This window comes from Chiloscyllium plagiosum, unplaced genomic scaffold (genome assembly GCF_037043375.1).
Source record: "Chiloscyllium plagiosum isolate Xiang-an unplaced genomic scaffold, Cpla_swu_hap1 HiC_scaffold_37, whole genome shotgun sequence".
In the NCBI taxonomy this organism is placed as follows: Eukaryota; Metazoa; Chordata; class Chondrichthyes; order Orectolobiformes; family Hemiscylliidae; genus Chiloscyllium; species Chiloscyllium plagiosum.
Genome location: NW_028270175.1, coordinates 89,230,586 through 89,257,514, shown reverse-complemented (window position 1 = coordinate 89,257,514; position 26,929 = coordinate 89,230,586).

Genomic DNA, 26,929 nt, shown 5'->3' with positions numbered 1-26,929 from the left:
AAGCCCACCTAACCTATACTAACCCACTATCCTCCATATACCTATCCAATGCCCGCTTAAATGCCCATAAAGAGGGAGAGTCCACTACTGCTACTGGCAGGGCATTCCATGAACTTACGACTCGCTGAGTGAAGAACCTACCCCTAACTTCAGTCCTATATCTACCCCCCCTTAATTTAAAGCTATGCCCCCTTGTAATACCCGACTCCTCCATACGCGGGAAAAGGTTCACACTGTCAACCCTATCTAACCCCCTAATCATCTTGTACACCTCAATCAAGTCACCCCTAAACCTTCTTTTCTCTAATGAAAACAGCCCCAAGTGTCTCAGTCTTTCCTCATACGATCTTCCTTCCATACCAGGCAACATCCTGGTAAACCTCCTCTGCACCCGTTCCAGTGCCTCCACATCCTTCCTATAGTATGGCGACCAAAACTGCACACAATATTCCAGATGCGGCCACACCAGAGTCTTATACAACTGCATCATGACCTCAGGACTCCGGAACTCAATTCCTCTACCAATAAAAGCCAGTACGCAATATGCCTTCCTCACCACACTATTTACCTGGGTGGCAACTTTCAGAGATCTGTGTACATGGACACCAAGATCCCTCTGCTCATCCACACTACCAAGTATCCGACCATTAGCCCAGTACCCCATCTTTTTGTTATTCTTCCCAAAGTGAATCACCTCACACTTAGCTACATTGAATTCCATTTGCCACCTTTCTGCCCAGCTCTGCAGCTTCTCTATATCCTGCTGTAACCTGCCACATCCTTCCTCACTGTCAACAACTCCTCCGACTTTCGTATCATCCGCAAACTTGCTCACCCAACCTTCTAACCCCTCTTCCAGGTCATTTATAAAAATGACAAACAGCAATGGCCCCAAAACAGATCCTTGCGGAACACCGCTAGTGACGGCACTCCATGAAGAAACTTTGCCATCAACTACTACCCTCTGTCTTCTTCCATCCAGCCAATTCCTAATCCGAACCTCCAACTCACCCTCAATGCCATATCTCCGTATTTTCTGCAGTAGCCTACCATGGGGAACCTTATCAAACGCCTTACTAAAATCCATATATCCCACATCTACCGCTTTCCCCTCATCAACCTCCTTCGTCACCTTTTCAAAGAATTCAATAAGGTTTGTGAGGCACGACCTGCTCTTCACAAAACCATGCTGACTATCCTTGATCACATTATTCCTATCCAGATGTGCATAAATCCTATCCCTTACAATTCTCTCTAAGACTTTGCCCACAACAGAAGTGAGACTCACCGGCCTATAGTTACTAGGGTTATCCCTACTCCCCTTTTTGAACAAGGGAACCACATTTGCTATCCTCCAGTCTTCAGGCACTACTCCTGTAGACAAAGAGGACATAAAAATCAAGGCCAATGGCTCTGCAATCTCCTCCCTTGCTTCCCAGAGAATCCTAGGACAAATGCCATCAGGCCCAGGGGACTTATCTATTTTCACCTTTTCCAGGATTTCCAACACCTCTTCTCTACATACCTCAAAGCCATCCATTCTACTTATTTGTGACTCCGTATTCACATCGACGACAATGCCCTCTTCCTGAGTAAATACTGAAGAAAAGTATTCATTCAGTGTCTCCCCAATCTCTTCCGCCTCCACACGCAACTTCCCACTACGATCCTTGACTGGACCTATTCCTACCCTAGTCATTCTTTTATTCCTAACATACCTATAGAAAGCCTTAGGGTTTTCCCTAATCCTACCGGCTAAGGACCTTTCATGTCCCCTCCTTGCTGCTCTTAGCTCTCTCTTCAGGTCCTTCCTGGCTACCCTATAACTCTCAATCGCCCCAATTGAACCTTCACGTCTCATCTTGAGATAGGCCGCCCTCTTCCATTTAACAAGGGATTCCAATTCCTTATTAAACCACGGCTCCCTCGCACGACCCTTTCCTCCCTGCCTGACAGGTACATAATTATCAAGGACACTCAATAGTTGCTCCTTGAACAATCTCCACATATCATTTACACTCTTGCCTTGGAGTCTACTTTTCCAAGCCACACATCCTAAGTCATGCCTCACCGCATCATAATTTCCCTGACCCCAGCTATAACTCTTGCCCTGTAGTACACACTTATCCCTCTCCATCACGAGAGTAAAAATCACCGAATTATGGTCACTATCCCCAAAGTGCTCACCTACCTCTAATTCTAACACCTGGCCTGGTTCGTTACCGAGAACCAAATCCAGTATGGCCTCACCTCTTGTTGGCCTGTCTACATATTGTGTCAGGAAACTCTCCTGCACACATTGAACAAACACTGACCCATCTAACGAACTTGAGCTATAGCTTTCCCAATCAATATCAGGAAAGTTAAAGTCCCCCATAACAACCACCCTATTACTGTCACTCATCTCCTGAATCACCTTCCCTATCCTTTCTTCAATGATTCTAGGACTATTAGGAGGCCTGTAAAAGACTCCTAACAGGGTGACCTCACCTTTCCTATTCCTAACCTCAGCCCAAACTACCTCAGATGGCAAGTCCTCATCCATCGTCCTTTCCACCAATGTAATACTATCTTTGACAAGCAATGCCACACCTCCCCCTCTTTTACCCCCACCTCTGACCCTACTAAAACATTTAAATCCTGGAACCTGCAACAGCCAATCCTGTCCCTGTTCTGTAATAGCCACAACATCGAAGTCCCAGGTACCAACCCACGCTGCAAGTTCACCTACCTTATTTCGTATACTTCTTGCATTGAAGTATACACACTTCAAGCCACTTTCCTGTTTACAGGCACCCTCCTTGGAAATTGATGCCATGTTCCTAACCTCCCTACACTCCAGGCCCTGCACCCTGAAGCTACAATCTGGGTTCCCATGCCCCTGCAGAGTTAGTTTAAACCCCCCCCCAAGAGCACTAGCAAACCTCCCCCCAAGGATACTGGTGCCCCTCAGGTTCAGGTGTAGACCATCCTGTTTATAGAGGTCCCACCGTCCCCAGAAAGAACCCCAGTTATCCAAAAACCGGAATCCCTCCCTCCTGCACCATCCCTGTCGCCACGCATTTAAGTGTTCTCTTTCCCTATTCCTCGAATCTCTATCACGTGGCACGGGTAACAAACCAGAGACAACAACTCTGTTCGTTCTAACTCTGAGCTTCCAACCTAGCTCCCTGAAAGCCTGTCTAACATCCTCGGCACTCCTCCTACCTATGTCGTTGGTGCCAATATGGACCACGACTTCGGTCTGCTCCCCCTCCCCCTCCAGGACCCGGAAAACACGATCAGAGACATCACGTACCCTTCCACCTGGGAGGCAACATACCAAACGTGAGTCTCTCTCGTTCCCACAAAACCGCCTATCTGTGCCCCGAACTATCGAATCCCCAATTACTACTGCTCTGCTCTTCTTCACCCTTCCCTTCTGAGTAACGGGGACAGGCTCCGTGCCAGAGTCCTGAGCCCCGTTACTTACCCCTGGTAAGTCGTCCCCCCCACAAGTATCCAAAACGGTATACTTGTTCTTGAGGGGAACGGCCGCAGGGGGTCCCTGCACTGGCTGCTTCCTCCCAGTCCCCCTCACTGTCACCCATCTATCTTCCATCTTTGGAGTTACTACTTCCCTATAACTCTGATCTATGACCCCCTCTGCCTCCCGAATGATCCGAAGTTCATCCAACTCCAGCTCCAGTTCCCTAACACGGTCTTGGAGGAGCTGGAGATGGGTGCACTTCCTGCAAGTGTAATCGGCAGGGACGTCGATGGCATCCCTCACCTCATACATGTTGCAGGAGGAAGATTGCACTGCCTTCACTGCCATCCCTCTAAAGCTAACTTTTATTTTAAAAAAAACTGGGTCTAAAGAATCCAACAAGCAAAATTCAGCACTTACCTACTTACCACAACAGGTGTTATTATTAGGTGAGAGGGGGAGGGCGGGTGGGAGGCACTACCCGTGTAGTGCCTCGGGTTCCTCTCCTTCGCGCTTTTAAAGGGGGAAAAAACCTACCCAGGTAAGCTTACACTAACTGCTTCCGGGTCTCGGCTGCCCCTCTGGTCGTCGTCACTTCCCCCTGGTGCTCCCGCTCTTTCTGTGAAGAGAGAGTGAAAGAGAAAAAAAAACACCGCTGCCCGCTACCGGTAAGCACTTTTAAAACCAAACGGTCTTACCTTCGCTGCTGCTCGCACTGGAAATGACCGACGGCTTCGAAGGGTGAGTATAAATACTCACCGCTTTCCTTCCCGGCTGCCCCTCTGGTCGTCGTCACTTCCCCCTGGTGCTCCCGCTCTTTCTGTGAAGAGAGAGTGAAAGAGAAAAAAAAACACCGCTGCCCGCTACCGGTAAGCACTTTTAAAACCAAACGGTCTTACCTTCGCTGCTGCTCGCACTGGAAATGACCGACGGCTTCGAAGGGTGAGTATAAATACTCACCGCTTTCCTTCCCGGCTGCCCCTCTGGTCGTCGTCACTTCCCCCTGGTGCTCCCGCTCTTTCTGTGAAGAGAGAGTGAAAGAGAAAAAAAAACACCGCTGCCCGCTACCGGTAAGCACTTTTAAAACCAAACGGTCTTACCTTCGCTGCTGCTCGCACTTGCCAAGTTCTTCACATTCTTAATGATATGCCCTTATCTTCATAACAGATTGATACACCATGATTCCTAAAACACTATGTGCAGTCAATCCGAAAGCAAACGGCATTAGCCTGACAAAAAGTTGTGAAACTGCTGGAGTGTATAATAAAGGATATGACAAACAACTACTTTGAAACAATGGGAGATGCATGACTTTATAAAAGGGGGATACTTGAAATCTGTTGGATTTTAGGCTTTGCTGTGGTCATAAATAGCAGAATACATACCGATGGAGGATGGCAGTAGCGGTAAGGAGACATTTGAAGTTTCACAAAGATTTTGACAAGTTTTATCAAGGGCTAAAGTTTAGCTAGGGCGAGAATATGGCCCCTTAAAAGTCAATGGGCATCTCTATGTGGAAACACTGTTGATAGGTGAGATCCAAAACAAATGTTTTGCTTCAGGATTGATGGTGGAGAAAGACTTGGAAGCTCGAGAATGTGGAAAAATAAATTGTGATGTCTTCAAAAATAGTTCAAATTGGAGAAGGAAGGTGCTCGATATCTTAAAATACAAAATTGTACATAAAACATTGGGATATGATCAGATGTACCCCAAAATCTTGTGAGAAGCTATGCAAGAAGTTGTGGGGCAAGTTGTGGGGCTCGAAAACAGCGAGTGCTTGCTATCTGGATACAAATTGGATTGACGGGAGAACAAAGAATGTATTCATAAAGGATGACTGCTCAAAATGCAGGTCTGTGACCAACGGTGTGCCATGGGGTTCGTTGCTGGATCCACTCGTGTGCATCATACGATTAGGATGAGTATAAATGAATCAAGTTTATGGTGACACTGACGTTGGCAATAAAGTGTGCAGTGAAGAGGGGTATCTAAAGGTACAGCGGGATCAACGGGACAGCTTGGCTAGTGAGTTTAGGAATAGCTGGTGGAGAAACGCACGAGATTGCAGTTTGCTAAGGCAAAACAGGGCAGGACGTCTAAGTTAATATTAGCACCCGAGTAAGACTTAGGGATGCAGTTGCACAGTTTGTTGAAAGTTGCATCACAGCTTGACAGACTGATGAAATAGGCGTTTGGGATGTTTGCCTTCATTGGTCAGAGCATTGGGAAGAGAAGTTGAGATGTCCTGTTGTGGTTGTACAGGACATTATTGAGGCCACAACAAATGCATTGTTGATCATCTGGGAGAACACATCTGAATCAAGTAGGTCCTTTTGGGAAAGATATCCGACGTTGTAACGTGGCCTGGCTAACGTGTGACTCCAGACACACAGCAATATGGCAGACTCTGAGCTGCCTCTAGGCGGTGGAGCAAAGAATGTTGGTCCAATCAGAAATATCCTCAGCCAACGAATGACTAAGTAAAAATTCCTACTTCCATTGCTACCTCTGCACACTGCTCCTTCTGCAAAAATTCATACTGGCTTTGTAACATTATTCAGGCCCTGGCTCCTGTCTGTCACACTGTCAACACCTCCAGCACGTTCAACTCTCCTGGCTCCTATTATTGCATTACACCCTGACAATCGGTCCTCTTTCTACAGCGTTCCTCCTGCTAGCAGACTCCTTACTAACCCCTTAACAAATAAATGCATGTTTCTGAAGCATTGGTATCTGCAGAAAGTTTTTTTTCTTTTGCTCATCTCTTCATCAAATCCGATCCTTTACGTCCTGCATGAAGACAGTGGGAATGTCTTGCTGAGGTGTTGTCTTTTTGTTGAATATTTTACAGTTCCTTCAGATGTTTTCCACTGTTCATTTCCAGTCACGCATTTCATTCTGTTTACCTTGCTCAAATCTTCTCTCAAACTCTTGTTTCCGATTATAGGATGTGCTTTATGGTCATTTTAAAACTTCATAATCTCTTTGAATTCCACTACACTACAATTTCCTAGAGGATCTCTCAGTGTGACATGATCACTTCACTCAGCTTCCTCACTCATTGGTCGATCTGAGAAAGTTATGTCCCTCTTCGATTGCGCAATGTGTTACTCAAAAGAATACCAGCAGAAACAAGTTCTGATACTCTCTTCAAAAATCACTGTTGCCAGTGTGACGATCCCAGATTATACAAAGATTGAACTCTTCCAAAATATCAGTGTTTTTGTTACAAATTCCAATGAATTTCTGTAAAATGCAGAGATAAGCAATAAAATGCTGTGAGGTAACCTAAAAACCGTTTTCCTGCTTCTGCTTTTGACACGTATTTCGCAGAATTTGCATTGTGGCTGATTCAACCGAATGCTCTGAGGCCACATGATGCCTCTGTAATGTTTTCGCAATCCATTAATGTCATGATTTACCCATCCTGCTTTCTCATTCTGCCTGAATACCTGCAAGGTGTGTTACCATTGTATGCGTACGTTCCACCTTTTTTCACCCTATAGTCACGTCTCTCTGGTGACTAAGTCTCAATGAACTGTGGCACAAGGCCGTCCATCTTATTGCACATTTTTTTCATTCCAGAGAAGAACATTATAATTTATGTTTTCCCCAATTAAATGCCACAAACTTATTTGCTGATGTGGAGTTTTAGTTAAAGTTTGTCGCTTCTTGTTCCTTTCTGCTTGTCTTCAGCTTCTTTGCCATGCTGTTCCGATGTTTCACCTTTTCTCTTTGGATTTAGAAAGCTCCTTTTAGTTGAATCCTGTCCCTGCATCCTCGCTGTCAGTTTAAAACCCTGTCCATAAATCGACTGGCATGATTAGTCAGGACAATGCGTTCCAGCAATGTTACGTCTCATTCACTTGGAGAATGTGTGTGTTTCTGGCTGGCCAGCTTTTCTTCCTCACCACTAGCTGATATTGAACTGAGTGGCTTGCTGGGCCATTTCACATGGTTTTGGTCTGGAGTCATATGTAGTCCAGACCGCCTTGACTGTAGCAGATTTAAAGAGTATTAAGCAGTCAGATGTGTATCATTTTCACTGGCATTAATTTCTTCATGTATAGCCCAGTGAGAATAACACTCGGCCATTGCCTCTGCCACTGAAAGGTCATTCTTCCTTGAGTGCTGATACTAGTGTGTCATAAATCAGTCCCCCTCTTACCTGACCACTGTTTGATCCTGATACCTCGCTGCACATTGGTGATATCTATACGTATCTCTTCATTTGGTATCTACTACCATATGTGTCTAATTGCTCCTTCTGACTGCACATTTTGCAGCTACCCCAGCTTCGAAGGTAACAGATTTCTCCATTCCAGAGCATTAACGCAGCACAGCTCAGAAATGGAGACCGGAAATTTCCAGATCAGTTATCCATATGTAATCCTGACTGCATCAGTTGAATTTCCCATTTTGTCTATTTCTCTGTCTCCTGTAGGTTCGCAGGAAGTTCGTGACTCAATAAACTTCCCAACTGCCAGGTGGTTCGTACATCACCTTATGAATGCACTTGGTCAATCAGAAAGCAATGAAACCTTTAGCCTTCAATAAGTCTGGGAGCAAAGTAGGGTCACACATAGTGATGAAAGCATAGAGCATTTAAATGGCTTCAAACATTGGCCTACATATCATGATATAGATCCAAAGCTGAAGAGAGAGAACAGACCATGAACGTCCCTTCTCAATTCCCACCCTCTTCTGAGAGAATTTCCTTCAGCTCTGCTGGACTGAAACTTGCTGAGAGAGCATAGGGAGTTCACCGTTAAGAATCCACGCCTATGCTGCGTTAGTGAGCATCAGTACAACAAATGGGAAACACGCCTCCCCAAAGAAGGTTATATTAACGTTTGGGACGTTTCTGTTCTCTATTTCCTCTCCAACACTCTCTGTTATTGTATTATAGATTCAAACAGCAAAAACATACCTTTTTGTCCACCTCATCCGAGACAATGCCTTGAATGTTTCTAACTCCGAGAACAACTCCGATATCTGTAATCTCCTCCGTATCTCTTTAACTTCGATCAGAAAGCACTCTCTATTTTTGAAACCTCCCAAAGAGTCTCCAACCCTCCGTATTTCATTAACCTGCTGCAGACACTCCACCTCTCCCTATCTCTGTAACCTCCTGATAACACCCCAACCCTCCCTATATCTATGACCTCCTCCAGTCCCCACAACTATTCCTCTCTCTGTAGCCTGTCCCATTCACTCAATCCCTCCCTATCTCGGTCACTCCTTACATCCTTATCTCAGTGACAACCTCAAATTCAGCCAGTTTCTATATAGGGTGAAAGCAGGAACAGGGCACTGCGTTATATTGTCTATCGTGATCATATTGGAAGGGAGGGAAGGCTCGTGTGGTTGAATGGCATCCCGCTCCATCTCTGTCCTATGTTTCTGCGTAACGCTCCCTGTCTCAATAACATCCTTCGGTCCCTACCATCCGAGATGACAGTGCAACCTACTCAACCTGTTTTCACTGGAACTTCCCTACCTGTCAAACCTCCCGTAGTCCCTAAAGCTCTCCAAAACAGTTTCCTCCTTCAGCCCGATAGCCCTTCATAGCTTTGTAACTTCATTTAGATGCTGGAACCCTCCCCATCTCTGAAACATCATATCCTACCGCGTCCATACAATTGTGTGCTCCTCCAATCCCTGCAGTCTCCACTGCCTCTGTAACCTTATCCCACACACAGAACCACCTTCCAATATTGAAACCTTCTCTGTTTATTTTACCTTCTTCTGCTCCTACGTGCCTTCCTGTCTGTACGATCTTCTGTAGTTCATCAGCTCACACGATATCTGCAATCTTTACCAGCCCCTATTGCCCTCCTTACATCTGTAAACTGCTCCCGTCCCTTCAAGTTTCTCTGTCTGTCACCATTCCAGAAGCTAAATCACTCCCCATCTGTCCGGGCTACTTCAGTCCCTACAGTCTCTGCCAGAATGTGCAGCCCACTCTCTGTATAACCTCCCCACAGGCCCAGCAAGTCTCCCTCTAGTTAGTGTGCATTTACAGCCACAGCCCTCCACATCTATGTTTGCTCCTCCACTCCCTAAATCTCTCCCACCACCTCAAAAACTCTCTCTTTGTCTAACTCTACAACTCTCCCTCTGTATTCCGTATTACTCTCCTGAAATTATCCCTCTATCTGGATGTAGGTTTGCTCGCTGAGGTGGAACCTTCCAGCTCAACGAGCAAACGTACATCCAGAAACTTAACCTGAGCTACACATCTTCTCACAACTTGCTAATATCCCTTTATTGGTAAACAGCTTCAAATTTTCTAAACGTCCCCATTTCTGAAAACTCCCACAACGCCAATATTCCTCCTTATCTGCGCAACCTCTTCCACTCCTGAATCCCTCTCAAAATATGGATACCCTACAGACCTCCATCTCTGTGCATTCCTCTTAGGACCCTGCAAATCTCTTGATCTAGAGAAGTCACTCCAATGCCTGCGAATGTCCCAATCCCGTTCCAGCAAGACCCATTATCTATGTAGCACCTGACTGTCATTATCACCCATCCCACTTTTGTAAGCTCCTCAAGTGTCTGCATCCAGCTACTCATTATTGTAATCCTCTCCAGCTCTAACACCCCTCTCTGTGTAAGCGTCACCCTCCTCTTCAACCCTCCCTATTGCAGGAATCACTGCAGCATGGTAGCTCAGAGGTTAGTACAGCTGCCTCCTTACGCCAGGGACCCGCGGTCGGCTCGAGCCTCAGGCGACTGTCTGTGTGAAGTATGCATATGCTCCCCGCGTCTGAGTGGGTTTACAAAGATTTGCAGTAAAATGGGCCATTAGACATTGTCTGCACTCAGTGTTTCTGTGATTCTATGAAACAGACATTGGAGTAAGTCATTTGGGCCATCGAGTCGGTTTCACTTTTTAATTATGGCTGAATTGTTTCTCAACACCATTCTCTCACCTACTCCTTCTAATGCAAGATCCTCATCAAGAACCCATCTATCTCTCATTTAAATACACTGAATTACTTTGCCTCCACAGCCTCCTCAGGCAGTGAGGTCATTGGTTTATCACGCTCTACCTGAATGAATTCCTCTACACCTCCATGCAAAAGGTCGCTCCTTCATTTTGATGCTGTGTCCTTGGGTCGAAGTCTCTCCTGCAAGTGGAAACATCTTCCTCGCGTCCACTCTAACCAGGCCCATAAGGTATCGGTAAACTTGCATCAGATTCCATCGCCGCCTACGAAATGTCATCGAGTACAGACCCCGAGTCTTCAACTTCTCGTTATATGACAAGCATTTCATCCCTGGGACCTTTCTTTCATGCTGGCCCAGTGGTTAGTACAGCTGCTTCCTTGTGCTAGGGACCCGCGGTCGGCTCCAGCCTCAGGCGATTGTCTATGTCAAGCATGCATATTCTCCCCACGTCTGAGTGAGTTTCCTCCTTTTCCGAACCCTTACATCTTTTGTCCAGACTATTCATCTTTAACGTGTCAAGTGTGACCCAACACTGACTCGCCTGCGGCTGCACTTGTCTCCGACTGACTCTTTTATACTTACTCTCTGTCTTCTGACAGTGCCAAGCACATTCTTCTGAAAGCAAGATTTAATTTCACAAACAGTACTGAGTATGTTTTTCTGTCTGGTTGTAGACAGCAGTGCAGACAAAAATGAGGAATTTTTTTGAGATTTTCAGAACACTTTCACAAAGGTCCCACTGAAGAAGTGGAGAAGCAAGATTTGCACATGTAAGATGTGAGGCAATGTACTGGCATGGATTGAGAATTCTTCAAAAGACAGAAAACTAAGCACAATAAATGGATTAGTGCTTGACTCCTAAGTATTCACAAATGGATTCGATGCATTTGATGGATGACAAAATCTGATGTGTCTATATTAGTTGATGACACAAAACTAGGTGGGAATGTGGATTGTATCCAAGAAGCATACTCCGTGAGTTTTACTATTTTTCACTATTTGAAGAAAATATATTGGGGACGTGGCCATCACTGGCGTGGCCATCATTTTCTTCCCACCTGTGATTAACAGGAGAAGGTGGTGGTGAGCTGCCCTCATGAACCCCTGCAATCCATTTGGTGGAGGGACAGACGCAATGCTGGTAGGATGGAGCGACGCTTGGAGGGGAACTTGGGAATGCTGGTGCTCCCGTGCACCTGGAACTCCTGTCCTTCCAGGTTATAGTTTTTCCGAGTTTGTGAAGTACTGTTAAAAGGGCCTCCCTGACTGGACTCAGTGCTGCTCGTCGCTCTTTTTTAACTCATTAATTAATTCATTCATTCATCACTCATTCACTCATTCATTCATTCACTCACTCACGCCCTCTGTGTCTTCTGTTAGATGAGCCAGCATTTGTTGTTGATGTTGATTTGTCCCTGAGAAGCTGATGTCGAGCTGCCTTCTTGAGCCACTGCACTAGCCGTTGGAACTGTTGTTAACTGTGCATCCTCCAGCAGGCGCGACAACAATCCTCACCACTTTAACTGCACACAGACCTGCAGCTCTCCCTTGAGAAGGGAGGTGAGTCTGGTTTAGATGCTCTTAGGAGGGTAGGTGTGGACTTTTCGGGCCATGTGGCCTCTTTTCATATTGTCGGGAATCTAATCTAATCTGTAGAGTAAGTGGGAGGAGGGTGGACAGACAGAGGGAGATGGATGAGACAGTGCAGTGGAGAGAGAAACAGAAAGTGGTAGGGGCGAGAGACACTGTGGGAGGGGTCTGGAAACAGAGATTGGGAGGTGGTGAGAGACAGGGTGGGGTTATATATATATCGAGAGGAGGTGGTTAACGAGAAAGAGGATGAGGGTGTATGGAGAGAGATTGGGAGCAGCTAGAGAGTGAGAAGGAGAGTGGGAGGTGAGAGAGTGAGACAGATATACCGAGAGAGAAATTGAGAGGAGGGTAAACAGAGACAGTTGGACATGGAGAGATAGGGGCAGAGAGAGTGCTGGTGGGGAGGGAAGGTGAAAGAGAGGGGTGGTGATGAAAAGACGTAGTGGGGAAGAGAGAGAAAATGGGAGGGGGTAGAGAGCGCGAATGTACAGGAGTTTAGATACAGTGTTTGGAAGGGGTAGAGGGAGAGAGAGGGGAGGGCATGGAAATTAAGTGGGAAGAAGTAGTTAGCGTTGTGGAGTGGAGAGGTGTGGAGAGAGAGAGAGTTGGCAGAGGGTGGAATGGGGCCAGGGCGAGGAAGGTAAAGAAAAGAAAAGTGAGTGTGGAAGGGGCAGAGGGAGAGAGAATGGCGGGATGCTGAGACATTTGCAGCAGGGTGGGGAGAGTGTGGGTGGAGGGCTAAGCAAAAGTGATAATGTGGTAGATGGAGGGAGGGAGAGTGGAGTTGGGGTATGCACAGTGTGGTTCTGGGGAGAGAGAAACAGTAGGGATGGAGAGAGAGACTGGCGGGGTGGTAGAGAGAGTGGGAGATGTAGAGAAAAAGTGGGATGTGGGCAAAAAGAGACAGACAGAGATTGTGGGTCGGACGCACAGAAAGAGTGGTGGGAGCAGAAAGAGCAAGAGTAGGATGAGGGTCGAGCGGGAAGAGTCAGAGGGTGGTAGAAAGTGAGGGGGGAGACAGTGGGACGGAAAAAAATGAAGCAGTACAGGGGCGTGTGTCGGAATACAACTAGTTCCCAGGGAGTGTTCTGACATTTGCAGGAGGTCCTGGGGAGTGTCTTGGTGTTTATAGATGGTTCCAAGGTGTGTTTCTTTGTTTAGGGGGCCTCGGGGAGTGTGTCGGTATTCAGGGGGGTTCCTGGCGACGATGACTGTATTAATAGTGTGGCCCAGGCATAGTGTCAGGATTTGCACGGGCTTCCCAGGGAGTGTGTCTGTATTTACAGGGGTTTGACTGGGAGCGCGTTAGTATTTGGACAGGAGTCCCAAAGAGTCTGTCAGTATTTAGAGGGAGGTCCCAGGGACCGTGTCAGATTTTACGGGGAGTGTTCACAGGGAATGCGAAAGTATTTACAGGGAATATCACGGGAGTGTGGTCGATTTTACAGGGGTTTCCCAGCGTGTAAGTATTTACAGTGAGGTCATGAGGGGTGTGTCGGTATTTGCATGCCGGGGTCCCTGGAGAGTGTGCCCGTCATTATAGAGGGGTCCCGGGGAATGTAGCGGTATTTGGAGGGTCGTCCTTGGGAGTGTGTTTGTATGTACAAGCGGATCCCTGTGGAATGTGCAAGTCTTTGCAGGGATCCCAGGGAGTGATTCAATATTTACATACGGTCCCCGAGAAGTGCGTCAGTATTCAGAGGGGAGTCTCAGGGAGCATGTTGCAATTTATTGGGGGGAGGTCCCAGGGAGTCTCTCAGTCCTTACAGGGGTCTTCTACGCAGTTAGTATTCACAGGGGAGTCCCAGGAACATGTTCGCTACAGTGAGTATGTTTGTATTTACAGACTGTGTCCAGAGGAGAGTGCCTGTATTTGCAGGGCTGTTCTTTGGAGGTACCGGTGACTGCATTGATATGTACAGGGTGTCCCAGGGAGTTTCACACATGGGTGGTCATGATGGTAGTGTCAGTAGTTCCAGGTAGTCCCGGTGAGTTGCAGGTGAGACTTAGGGATATGTGTCAGTATTTACAGGAGGGGCCCTTGCAGTATGTCGCCATTTAAAAGGGTGATCCTGGCGAGTGTTTCGGTATTTACATGAGGTGCCTGTGGAGTATGTCAGTTTTTTCAACGAAGGGGCGGTGAGTGTACCGGTTTTTACTGGGGCTGGGTGTCCCGGGCAGTTTGTGGGCATTTAAAGTAGGGGACCCGGGAGACTGTTGGTATTCACGGGAGCTGGCCCGGGAGGTGACAAGGGTGTCCCAGGACATTTGTTGATATTTACAGGGTGGTCCCTGTGTAAATGTCATTATATGCGTTGGGGTACCGGGGAGTGTGTGTGTATGTATTGTGGAGTCACGTGTAGTGTGTTATTATTTATAGGAGGTCCCGGTGAGTGTGTCAGTATTTGCAGGGAGCCGTCCAGGGAATGTGTCAGCATGTATAGGGAAGACCAGGGAGTGTATTATTACTTACAACGTGGTCCTGAGAAGTGTATAAGCATTTACATGGATGTCAGGGGAGTAAGTCAGTATTGACAGTGGGTTCCCGGGGAGTGTGCCTGTTTTCACAGAGGGTGTCCCGGGGAGTGTGTCAGTATTTTCAGGTGGGTCACTGAGAGTTGTTGGTATTTATACGGGGGAGCGTGGGAGTGTGTCGGTTTTTTACATTAGGTTCTCCAGGGTGTGTCAGTATTTAAAGCAGAGGTCCCGTGGGGAGTGTTTGTCTTGACAGGGAGGTTCTGGGAACGGTATTGGTGTTTTCAGGGGAGTTCTTGGACACGTTTGAGTGTTTACAGAACTGTCATGTGGAGCATTTCGGAACTACAGGGTAGATATGGGGATTGTGTCAGTATTTTCAGTTGGGTCCTTGAGAGTTTGTTGGTCTTTACATGGGGGAACGTGGGAGTGTGTCAGTATTTAGATTAGGTCCTACAGGGTGTATCAGTATTTACAGCAGAGGTCCCGTGGACAGTGTTGGTCTTTACAGGGAGGTTCTGGGATGTGTATTGGTGTTTACAGGGGAGTTCTGGGGCACGTGTGAGTATTTACAGAACAGTCATGCGGAGCGTGTTGGTAACTACAGGGGAGACATGGGGATTGTGACAATATTTGAAGGGAGTTGGTCTCAGGGAGTGTTTCGCGATTTACAGGGGTTTCCCGGGGATTGTGTCAGTATTTACAGGGGAGAAGTCGGCAAGTGTCTCTGTTTTTACGAGGGGCTCCTTGTGAGTGTGTGGTTATTTACAGGGAGGTCCCGGGGAGTATGTCATTATTTACAAGCATGTTCGCTGGTGTGTGTCTGTATTTACAAAGGGATCACGGGAAGTGCATCGGTATTTCCAGGGAGGTCCCAGGAAGTGTGTCGATATTTACAGGGGGTTCCTGGAGAGCATGTCGGTATTTATTTGGAGGAGAGTGTCCCGGGGCAGGTGTCAGTATTTCCAGGGGGGTCCGGTGGAGTGCATGACTATCAATGGGGTGGTCCTGGGGAGTGTGTCTGTATTTACATGGGTGGTCCAGGGGACTGCGTCTGCATTTCAGCATTGTCCTGGGAATGGGGCAGTATTTGCAGTTGTATGTCAGGAAGTGTACGGTATTTACAGATATGTCCTGTTGAGTGTGTTGTTATGTACAGTTGTGATCGCAGGGAGTGTGTCAGTATTTACATGAGGGTCCCGGTGAGTTTGTTAGTATTTGCAGATGTGTCCGACGGAGTGAATTGGCATAAAAGGCGGGGGGGGGTCATGGGAAATTTTTCTGCTTTTCCAAGGGTGCCCCAGTGAGCGTGTCAATATTATTAGGCAGGTCCCAGGAAGTGTGTGTGTATTTAGAGCAAGGTACTGGGGAGTGTGTCAGTGTTTTCAGGGGCGTCTAGGCAAGGTGTCAGCATTTTAATTGTGGTCCAGGAAAGTGTGTCAGTATTAACAGGGGTGTCCAGGCAGGATGTCAGTATTAACTGTAGTCCTGGAGAGTGTGCCGGTATTTATAGGAATGTCCGGGGGGTGTCAATGTTTACAGGAGGTGTCCTGGTGAGTGTGTCAGTATTTAAAGGTGGGTCCCTGGGAATGTGTTGGGAAATAAGGGGGATTAGGGGAATGTATCGGTATTTACAGAATATTCTCGAGATTGTGTCGATATTTGCAGCAGTGGTCCCAGGGACTGTGTTGGACTTCACAGCGAGCCTGTCAAAATTTTACAGGGTTGTCCTCGGGAGCGTGACGGTATTTACTGGATGGATCCGGGGATTGTTTTGGTTTTAAAGGAGGGTCGCTTGAAGTGTGTCATTACTTACGGGTGGATCCCCAGGATTCCATCAGTTATTACAGGGAAGATGTCGGGGAGTATCACGGTATTTTCGAAGAGTCCTGAGGAATGAACGGCATTTTGGGGGGCCCATAGGGACTTTGCTGATATCTACAGCGGGGTCCTGGTGAGTGTGGAAAAATGTCGGGGAGTATCACGGTATTTGCGAAGAGTCCCGAGGAATGTGCGGCATTTTGGGGGTCCCATAGGGAATTTGCTGATATTTGCAGCGGGGTCCTGGTGAATGTGTCAGTTTTAGTTGTGGTGTTCTGGGGAGCATGCCATTATTTACAAAGGAGGCACAGGGATATATGCCAGTAGTTACAGGGAAGTCCCAGGGAGTCTGCCGCTATTTACAGGCGTCCTGGAAAGTGTGTCAATATTTACAAGAGTCCCAGGGAACTTGTCAATATTTCCAGGTGTCATGTAGAGTGTGTTGGTAATCACAAGCGGGCTCTGGGTAGTGTGTCAGTGTTTACAGGGCAGTCCTTAGCAGTGTGTCAGTATTCACAGGGGTGTTCTGAGGAGTGTGTCATTATTTATAGGGCAGTCCTGATGAATGTGTAAGTATTCACAAAAGTTCGGTGGGAGATGTGTCGATATTTACCGGGGGTTTCCATGGAGTGTGTTGGTATTCTCAGGTGTGTCCCAGGGCTGTGTTCATAGTTTCTCCGCAGTAAAAAGGGAGAGGGTCTGCATTTATGGGGTGTCCCAGGGAGTGTGACTGCATTTAGAGGGGAGGTACTATGGAATGTGTCGGTATTTACAGGGGTTCCCGGGATGTGTGTCAGTATCTATAGGGGTGTCCAGGTAGGGTGGCATTATTTACAGTGGGGCCCTGGGGAGTGTGTAGGTATTTATGGGGTGTCGCAGATACTGCATAAGAATTTGCAGCAGAAATCCAGGGATTGTGTTGGTATTTAGAGGAGAGATGTCAAGGCTTGACTCAGTAATTACAGGGGGTCGCAGGGATTGTGCCAATATTAATGCAGGTCATGGGAGTCTGGTTTTATTTACACTGTGATCCCAGGGAGTGTGTCGCTATTTACAGAGGTTGCCAGGGAGTGTGTCAACTTTTATTTGGGTGCACCGGGAGTTTTTCAGAATTCACCGAGGGCTGTAATAAGTGTAAATACATTTACAGGATGGCTCCTGGGGACTGTATCTGCATTTAAAGCAGACCACCGGGGAATGTGTCAGTATTCACAAGGGAGTCGGGTGTTTTGCCATTTACATAGGCTGTCCCGGGACTGTGTCTGCATTCACAGAGGGATCATGAGGAGTGTGTCCGTGTTTTGAGGGTAAGTACTAAGGTATGTGTCGGTATTTACAAGACATCCTGGGGAATGGGTAATGTGATACAGGCGTGGTCCTGGACAGTGTGTCGATATTTTCAGGGGTGTATAGGAAGTTTGTTAATATTCACAGTGATGTCCTTGGGGACTGTGTGTGTTGTTATTTACAGGGTGTGTGTTGCCATTTGCAGGGGTGTTCCCAGGCAACGTGTCTGCATTTATTAGGGGTTTCCGGGACATGTGTCAGAACTTTCAGTGATGTTCCAGTGAGTCAAAACACCCTACTCCCTTCTGAATACTGACACATTCTCCGGTGGTCTGCTTTAAATGCAGATACAGTCCCCAGGAGCCATCCTGTAAATGTATTTACACTTTTTCGAGCCCTCGGTGAATTCTGAAAAACTCCTGGTGCACCCAAATAAAAGTTGACACAATCCCTGGCAACCTGTGTAAATAGCGACACACTCCCTGGGATCACAGTGTAAATAAAAACAGACTCCCATGACCTGCATTAATATTGGCACAATCCCTGCGACCCCCTGTAAATACTGAGTCCAGCATTTGAAAGGAGGGGTCCTGAGGAGAGTTTCAGAATTTAAAGTGGACATCCTGTGCATTGTTTCGTAATTATAGGGCAGATGGCATGAAGTGTGTCAATATCTTCAGGGTTGGTTTGGGGATTGCGTCGGCTTTTATAATGGGAGTCCCGGGGAGCGTGTCAGTATTTACGTTTGGCGTCCAGTGAGTGTGGCATTACAAGTGCTATAGTTGTCATATACATGGACTTTAGTAAGGCGTTTGATAAGGTTCCCTGTGGTTAGTCAAAGGAGAAAATGAAGTCACATGGTGTGCTCGGGTGTTCTAGCTCGGTGGATAAAGAACTGGTTGAGCAACATAGAGAATGGTAGTTGATGGGAGTTTCTCAAAATGGAGAAAGCTGACCTGTGGTGTTCCACAGGGTTCAGTTCTGAAGCCACAGTTGTTTGTAATATATATAAATGATCTGGAAGAGGTCTTTTTTGGTCTGATCAGTAAGTTCGCAGTTGACATGAAGATTGGTGGAGTATCAAAACGCATAGGGGAAGTTAAAGAATACAAGAGAATATAGATAGACTGCACAGTTGGGTGGAGAAGTGGCAGATGGAGTTCCACATAGCAAATGTGAGGTGATGCATTTTAGGAATTCTAATTCGACAGCAAACTATACTGCAAACGCAAGAGCCTTTGGAAAAGTTGCTGATCAGAAAGGTCTGGGAGCTAAGGTCCATTGTACCCTGGACAGGTGGACAGACTGGTCAAGAATGCTCATGGCATGCTTGCCTTCACCGGACGGGGTATTGAGTGCAAGAGCTGGCAGATCATGTTAAAATTGTACAACACATTGTTTCGGCTGCATTTAGAGTACTGCATATAGTTTTCGTCGACACATTACCAAAAGGATCTAGACGCTTTGGAGAGTGTGCAGAGAAAGTTTACAATGATCTTATCTGGTATGGAAGGTACTCGCTCTGAAGATAAGCTGATTAGGTTAGATTGTTTTCATTAGAAAAAACAGATTTGTGGGGAACCCGATTGAGATCTACAAAATCATGAACGTGAGGACAGGGTAAATAGAGATTCTTTCCCAGGGTGAGGGATTCAATAATAGTAGATCATGCGTTCAAGGTGAGAGCTGAATAGTTTTAGGTGGATATATACAGCAAGTACTTTATATAGATCCCCTACAGTGTGGAAACAGGCCCTTCGACCCAACCAGTACACACCAACCCTCCAAAGAGTAACCCAGCCAGACCCATTTCCCTCTGTCTAATGCAGCTAACACTACGGGCAATTGAGCATGGCCAATTCACCTGACCTGAAGTCCACATCTTTGGACTGTGGGTTGACACCGTAGCACCAGGGACAAACCCACGCAGACAAGGGGGCAATGTGCAAACTGCACACAGACATTCGCCTGAGGCTGGAATCGAACCTGGGACCCTGGTGCTATGAGGCAGCAGTGCTGACGACTGAGCCACTGTGCCACCCACAAGAGGGTGGTAGATGGAACGCTTTGCCAGTAGAGGCAGGTATGGTAGATTCATTTAAGGTGCCTCTGGACAGATGCATGAGTAGGTGAGGAGCAGAGGAATACACATGCTTAAGAATTGGGCAATAGATATAGATATATGCAGGATTTGATTTGGGTCAGGCTTGGACGGCTGAAGGGTCTGTTGCTGTGCTGTAAACTTTCTTTGTTCTTTGTTCCATTTACCTGGGGGGGGGGGATCACAGGCAGGGTGAGGCATGGTGAGTGTGCTGTTATACCCAGGGGGTGTCACGGGAAGTGTGTGGGTATTTAGTGACCTTCTCGGATATATACAGTGGGATCCTGGAGAATGTGTCAGTACTTACAGGGGGCTATTGGGGAGTATCAGTATTTAGTTAGGGGTCTCAGTAAGTGTGTCGTTATTTACAGTGGGGCCTTGGGGAGTGTGTCGATATTTACAGGCAGTATCAGGAAGTGTGTCGCTATTTACAGAGCTTCCCTGGGAGTGTTTTGGTGTTTGCAGGGGGGGCGGGGACAGTGGCATTTACAGACTAGGTCCCAGGGAGTGTTTCAGTATTTACAAGGGGCCCTTGGGGAGTGTGTCACCGTTTACGTGGGGTCTCGAGGACTGTGTCGATATTTACAGAAGGTTACAAGGAGTGTGTCGGTATTTACTGGTGGGGTCCCAGGGAATTGGTCCACAATTAAGGGAAAGGTTTCGGGGATATATCATTTTTTACAGTGGGGGTCCCTGCGAATGTGTCAGCATTTATAAAGGGTTTCTGGGGAGTGTGTAACTATTCCAGGCTGCTCCCACAGAGTGTGTCAGAACTAACAAGGATTCCCAAGGAGCATGTCAGCATTTACACGGGGGTTTGGGCTGTGTGTAAGTATTTAGTTGGGGAGGGGGTTGATCTGGAGAGTATGCCGGTATTTACAGTGGGAGTCCCTGGCACTGTGTCGGCAGTTACATTGGGGATCCCGGGAGTGTGTCAACATATGCAGGGGGTCCGGGTTGAGTGTCAGGATATACGTTAAGTGGGGTACCAGGGAATGTGTTGTTAATTACAGGTGCGTACCGGGGACTGTATTTGCATTTACTGCAGAGGTTCTACGGAGTTGTCTGTATTTCAAGGAGAGATCCAAGCGAGTATGTCAGTATTTGCAGTGGGGTCTCTCTGTGGAGGGGGGGGCCGGAACTTACAAGAGGGATCATGGCAGTGTGTCTCTGTTTCCAGGCTGCTCTGGCGAGTGTGTCCGTGTGTGCCGGTTGGATCCCGGGGGTGTGTCGGTATTTACCAGGAGTGGTTTCCTGGGAAGTGTTTTACAATTTAGATGAGTGTGTTGTTATTTAGTAGGGTTTCCCAGGGCGTGTGCCCGCATGTGGAGGCCAAGTCTCTGGATACTTTCAAGAAAGAGTTGAATAGAGCTCTTAAGACTCGTGGAATCAAGGGTTATGAGGATAAGGCAGGAACAGGATAATGATTGAAGATGATCAGCCATGATCATAATGAATAGTGGTGCTGGCTGGAAGGGCAGAATGGCCTACTCCTGCATCTACTGTCTATTTTATTATATTTACAGGGTGGATGCCCAGGGAGTGTGTCGATATTTACGGGAGGGGGCTTCCAGCAAATGTATTGGCCTTGAGAAGGAGATACTGGAGAATGTGTCGGTATTCACAAGTGGATCCCAAGGAGTGTGTTGCTATTTACATGTTGGTGACACAGAGTATATTAGTATTTAGAAGAGTGTCCAAGGGATTCTGTCGGTATTAACATGGGGTGTTCTGCAGAGTGCGTTAGTATTTACTGGGGGCTGGGACCCCCGGGGTGCGCCAGTATTGCAGGGGGTTCAAGGGGAATCTGTCAGTATTTTCAACGAGGGCACGGAGCATGTATTGGTAATTACAGGGGGCAGTGTGTGAATTCACAACAGAGATTCCGTGGATTATGTTGGTATTTACGGGCAAGGGTCACGTAGAGTGTGTCAATAGATACAGGGGGTCCTGGCGAGTGTGTCACCATTTGCAGCGGTCATCTGGGGGAGTGAATCAGTATTTGTAGGTGGGTTCTGGGAGATGTGTTGGTATTAAGCGGGGGTCACAGGGAGAGTGTCTGCATTTACAGGATGGTCACAAGGAGTGTCTCAGTATTTAGGTTCGATATGGGGGAGTGTGACTGTTTTTACAGGGGAGGTTCCAGGGGAGTGTGTCCGTATTTACTGTTGTGGTACTGGGGAGTTTGTCTATTGTTGTGGTTCTGTTCGCCGAGCTGGAAGTTTTTGTTGCAAACGTTTCGTCCCCTGGCTAGGCGACATCATCAGTGCTTGGGAGCCTCCTGCGAAGCGCTTCTTTGATGTTTCCTCCGGTGTTTATAGTGGTCTGTCCCTGCCACTTCCGGTTGTCAGTTTCAGCTGTCCGCTGTAGTGGTTGGTATATTGAGTCCAGGTCGATGTGTTTGTTGATGGAGTTTGTGGATGAATGCCATGCCTCTAGGAATTCCCTGGTTGTTCTCTGTCTGGCTTGCCCTATGATAGTAGTGTTTCCCAGGGACTACTATCATAGGGCAGGCCAGACAGAGAATAGCCAGGGAATTCCCAGAGGCATGGCATTCATCCACAAACTCCATCAACAAACGCATCGACCTGGACCCAGTATACCAACCACTACAGCGGACAGCTGAAACTGACAACTGGAAGCGGCAGGGACAGACCACTATAAACACCGAAGGAAACATCAAAGAAGCGCTTCGCAGGAGGCTCCCAAGCACTGATGATGTCGCCTAGCCAGGGGACGAAACGTTTGCAACAATAACTTCCAGCTCGGCGAACAGAACCACAACAACGAGCACCCGAGCTACAAATCTTCGCACAAACTTTGAGTTTGTCCATATTTCTATGTGGGGGCATGGAGTATGTCGGTTTTTACAGTGGCCGCTCGTGAGTTTGTGTCAGTATTTACAGGGGTGTCATGGGAAGTGTATCGGTATTTAGATGGGGTACGAGGGAGTGTGTTAATATTTACAGGGTGTTCCGGGGGGGTTGTCAGGACTGACAGAGGGTCTTGCAGAGTGTGCCTCTATTTAAAGTGGGGTCTCCTGGAGAGGATGTCAATATTGCAGGGGGAAGCAAGGGAATTGCGTTGCTTCTTACAAGGGGCTCCAGTGGACTGCGTCTGTATTTGCAGACATTCCCTGGGAGTGCGGTTGCATGTACCAGATGGGTTCCTGGGGATTGCGTCGGTACTTAAGTGGAGGTCCTGGGAGGTGTGTCGGTATATACAAAGTGGGTCACAGAGAGTGTGTCAGTATTTACAGAGGGTCCCGGAGAGTATGCCGGTATTTACTGGAGAGGGGTGCCAGGGAGACTGTCAGTATTTGCAGGGAGTCTCACGGAATCTGTCAGCATTTACTGGGTGTCTCAGGGATTATGTTGTTATTTAGTGGGTGGTCCCACGGGGTGTGTCTGTATTTACAGGCTGGGTCCCAGGGAGATTTTCAGCGGGACTGGGTGAGTGTGTGGATATTTACAAGGAAGTGTGTCAGTAGTTACAGGGGCGTCCCAGGGAATGTGTCCTCAATTAAAGGTTGTGTCCTGGGGAGTCTGCTTGTGTTTACAGGGAGTCTCAGGGAGAGTTTCAGTATTTAGAGAGGTCTCCTGAGTAGTGTGTCAGTACTAACATTGGGATGCCCTAAGCGTGTTAGCATTTACGGTGTGGACCTGGTGAATGTGTCGTTATTTACAAGTGGGTCACGAGGAGTGTGTCAGTAATCAAAGACGTTTTTCAAGATGTGTGTCAGTATTTACAAATGGCGTCCTGAGGAGTGTATCTGTATTTAAAGGGTAGGTACCAGAGAGTGTATCGGTATTCCAGGGAGAGTCCATGGAATGCGTCAGTGATGTTTTCTTCTGGAAAGTGCCAGGAGTGTGTCTGTATTTACAGGGGAGGTACCAGGGAGTGTGTCGGTATTACAGGGGGAACCCAGGGAATATGTCAGCATTTTTAGGGGGCGTTGAATTTGTCTGTTTTTACAGGGTTCTGGGGAGTGTGTCTGTATTTACAGATGGGTTCCAGTGAGTCTGTCGGTATTTGCAGTGGGCTCTCTGCGAGTGTGTCGTCATTTACAAGTGGTTCCCAGAGAGTGTGTTGTTATTTATGATGGGCAGTTTCGGGGAGTGTGTTGGTATTTACAGAGTGTGTCCTGGAGAGTCTGTCAGTATTGAAATGGGGGACCCAGAGTGTGGGTCCGTACTTGCAGGGAGGGTCCCAGGTGCGTGTCAGTAATTACAAGGTATCATGGCAAGAGTGACCGTATTTTCAGGTGGTGTTGTGAGGGTCCCAGGGAGTCTGTCTGTATAAAAGTGGGGGTCCCCGGGACTATGTTGGTATTTACAGGAGGTTACTAATAGCATGTATTCAGAGGGAGGCACCAGTGAATGTGTCAGCATTTATAGGGGTCCCGGGGAGTGTGTTGGTACTTACAGTTACATCCCAGGGAGTGTATCCCTAATTACAGTGGGGGCCCCGAGGACTGTGTCCGTATTTAAATGTGGGGTCCCGGGGACTGTGTCAGTATTTGCAGGAGGTTTCTGGGGAGTGGTTCAGTACTTACAGGGGTTTTCCGTGGAGTGTTTCTTTCTTTTAACAGGTGGATCCAGGAGTGTTTGGTGGTATTTATGGAGGGCCCCGATGAGTGTGTCAGCACTTGCAGGAGGTCTCGAGGAGTGCGTCGGTATTTAGAAGGGGTTCCCAGGGAGTGTGTCGGTATTGACAGGGAGTGTACCGCAAAGAATTTCCCTCCTTACAGGCTGAGTCCACGGGGATGATGTGTTGATAGTTACAAGGGGTTCCCGCTGTTAGAATCAGAAGCGGAGCAGTCACATTGTTGGAATTTTTAATAGTGCTCCGCAGAGTTCCAAGGAGGTGGAAGAGAGGATTGGCAAAATTATTCTGGGTAGGAGTGAAAGGAAAAGAGTGGTCATTATGGGGGACTTTAACATCCCCAACATTGACTGGAAATGCTATACCTCCAGAATAATGGATTGTTCAATTTTTTTGTCCAATATGTACAGGAGAGTTTCTGACACAGAATGTCGAAGGGCCGAAAAAGAGAGGAGGCCACACTGAATCTGGTGCTTGGTAATGAACCAGGCCAGATGTTTGATTTAGTTGTAGGTGAACACTTTGGACAGAGTGACCATAATTCAGTTGCGTTTAGTTTAGCGATAGAAAGAGATACGTACATGCCACAGACTAAGTGTTATCGATGGGGCAAGGGCAATTATAATGCGATAAGGCAAGAATTAGGACGCATAGAATGTGTTAGCAAAATGCATGGGATGCAGACAATAGAATGTGGAGCTGGTTGAAGGAACAGATATCGCATGTCCCTGATAGTTATGTCCCTGTCAGGCAGGGAGGAAGTGATAAGGTAAGGAAACCATGGTTTACTGCATAAATTACATTTCTTGTTAAGCAGAGGGAGGTTTATGTGTTGTTGAGGCAAGATGGTTCAGATGAGGCAATGGAGAGTTATAGGTCAACCTGGAAGGTTTAAAGAGAGAGTAAAGAAGAGCTAAGGGAGGACACGAGCAGACTTTAGCAAACAGAATAAATGAGAACACTAAAGTTTTCTACAGGTATGTGAGGAATAAAAGGATGACTCGGATATGAATAGGGCCAGTCAGAGACAGAAGTGGGAAGTTGAGTGTGAACACTGTGGACATCGGAGAGATGCTAAAAGAACATTTCTCATCGGGATTCACTTAGGTAAAGGAGAATATTGCAGAGCAGAAGAATGAGGGACGAGATGTTAGACAACAAGGATCGAGGTTAGTTATCAACTTGTGATATCATTTCTAGAAGGAGTGAAAGTAGACAAGTCCCCTGGGGCAGATGGGATTTTTCTGAGGATTCTCTAGGAAGCTAGAGACGAGATAGCAGAGCCATTGGCTTTGATATTAGAGTAGTCGTTGTCTACAGATTTAGTACCAGATGATTGGAGGATTGCAAATGTTGTGCCATTGCTAAAGAAGGGCAGTAGAGATTCCCCAGGTAATTAGAGACCACTGAGCCTTGCTTCTGATGTCGGGAAGGTTTTGGAAAGGAGTATAAGAGATAAGATTTATCATCATCTAGCAAGCAACAAATTTATATCAGATAGTTAACATGGTTTTGTCAAGGGCAGGTCGTGTCTCACAAACCTCACTGAGATTTTTTTCAGAAGGTAACCAAGCATGCAGATGAGGCAGGGCAGTTAACGTGGTATACATAGACTTCATTAAGGCCTTTGATAATATTCCACATGGTAGGCTATTGGAGAGTATGCACAAGCATGGGATTGAAAGTGATTTAACAGTTTCGATTAGAATCTGGCTTTCTGAAAATAAGCAGCGAGTGGTGGTTGATGGGAAATATTCAGCCTGGAGGCTGGATACTGGTGGAGTACCACAAGGATTTGTTTTGGGATCATTGCTGTTTGTCATTTTTATAAATGAGGCAAGCATAAGTGGATGGATCAGTAAATTTGCAGATGACACCAAGATCGTTGGAGTAGTGGACAGTTTGGAAGCATGTTACAGGTTGCGGGGGACTTGGTTAAACTGCAGAATTGGGTGAAAGGTGGAAAATTGCGTTCAACCCAACTAAATGTGAGGTGATGCTCTTCGGGAAGAATAACAGGAAGGCTAACTACTGGGTATATGGAAACATTATTGGTAATGTGGATGTGCAGAGGGATCTTAGTGTCCATGTACATAGATCCCTGAAAGTTGCCACCCAGGTGTTTAGTGCGGTTGAGAAGGCAGTCGGTGTGTTAGATTTCATTGGTAGAGAGATTGAGTTCCAGAGCCACAATATAATGCTGCAAATATACAAAACACTCGTGCGGCCACACCTGGAATACTGTGCACACTTCTGATCCCCATATTTCGGAAAGGATGTGGAAGGTTTGGAAAAGGTGGAGAACAGATTTACCAGGATGTTGACTGGTCTGGAGGGAAGATCTTATGAGGAAAGCTTGAGAGACTTGAATCTGTTCTCATTGGAAAGATGAAGGCTTAGAGTGGATTTGATAGAGACATAAAAGATGATCAGAGTATGAGATATCGTAAACAGTGGAAGTCTTTTGCATAGGATGATTTCGTCAGCTTGTACGAGGGGACATAACTCCAAATTGAGGGATGATAGATTTAAGACAGATGTCAGAGGCAGGTTCTTTACTGAGAGAGTTGTAAGCTTGGCTTACATGTCTGCCAATGTAATTAACTTAGCCACATCAG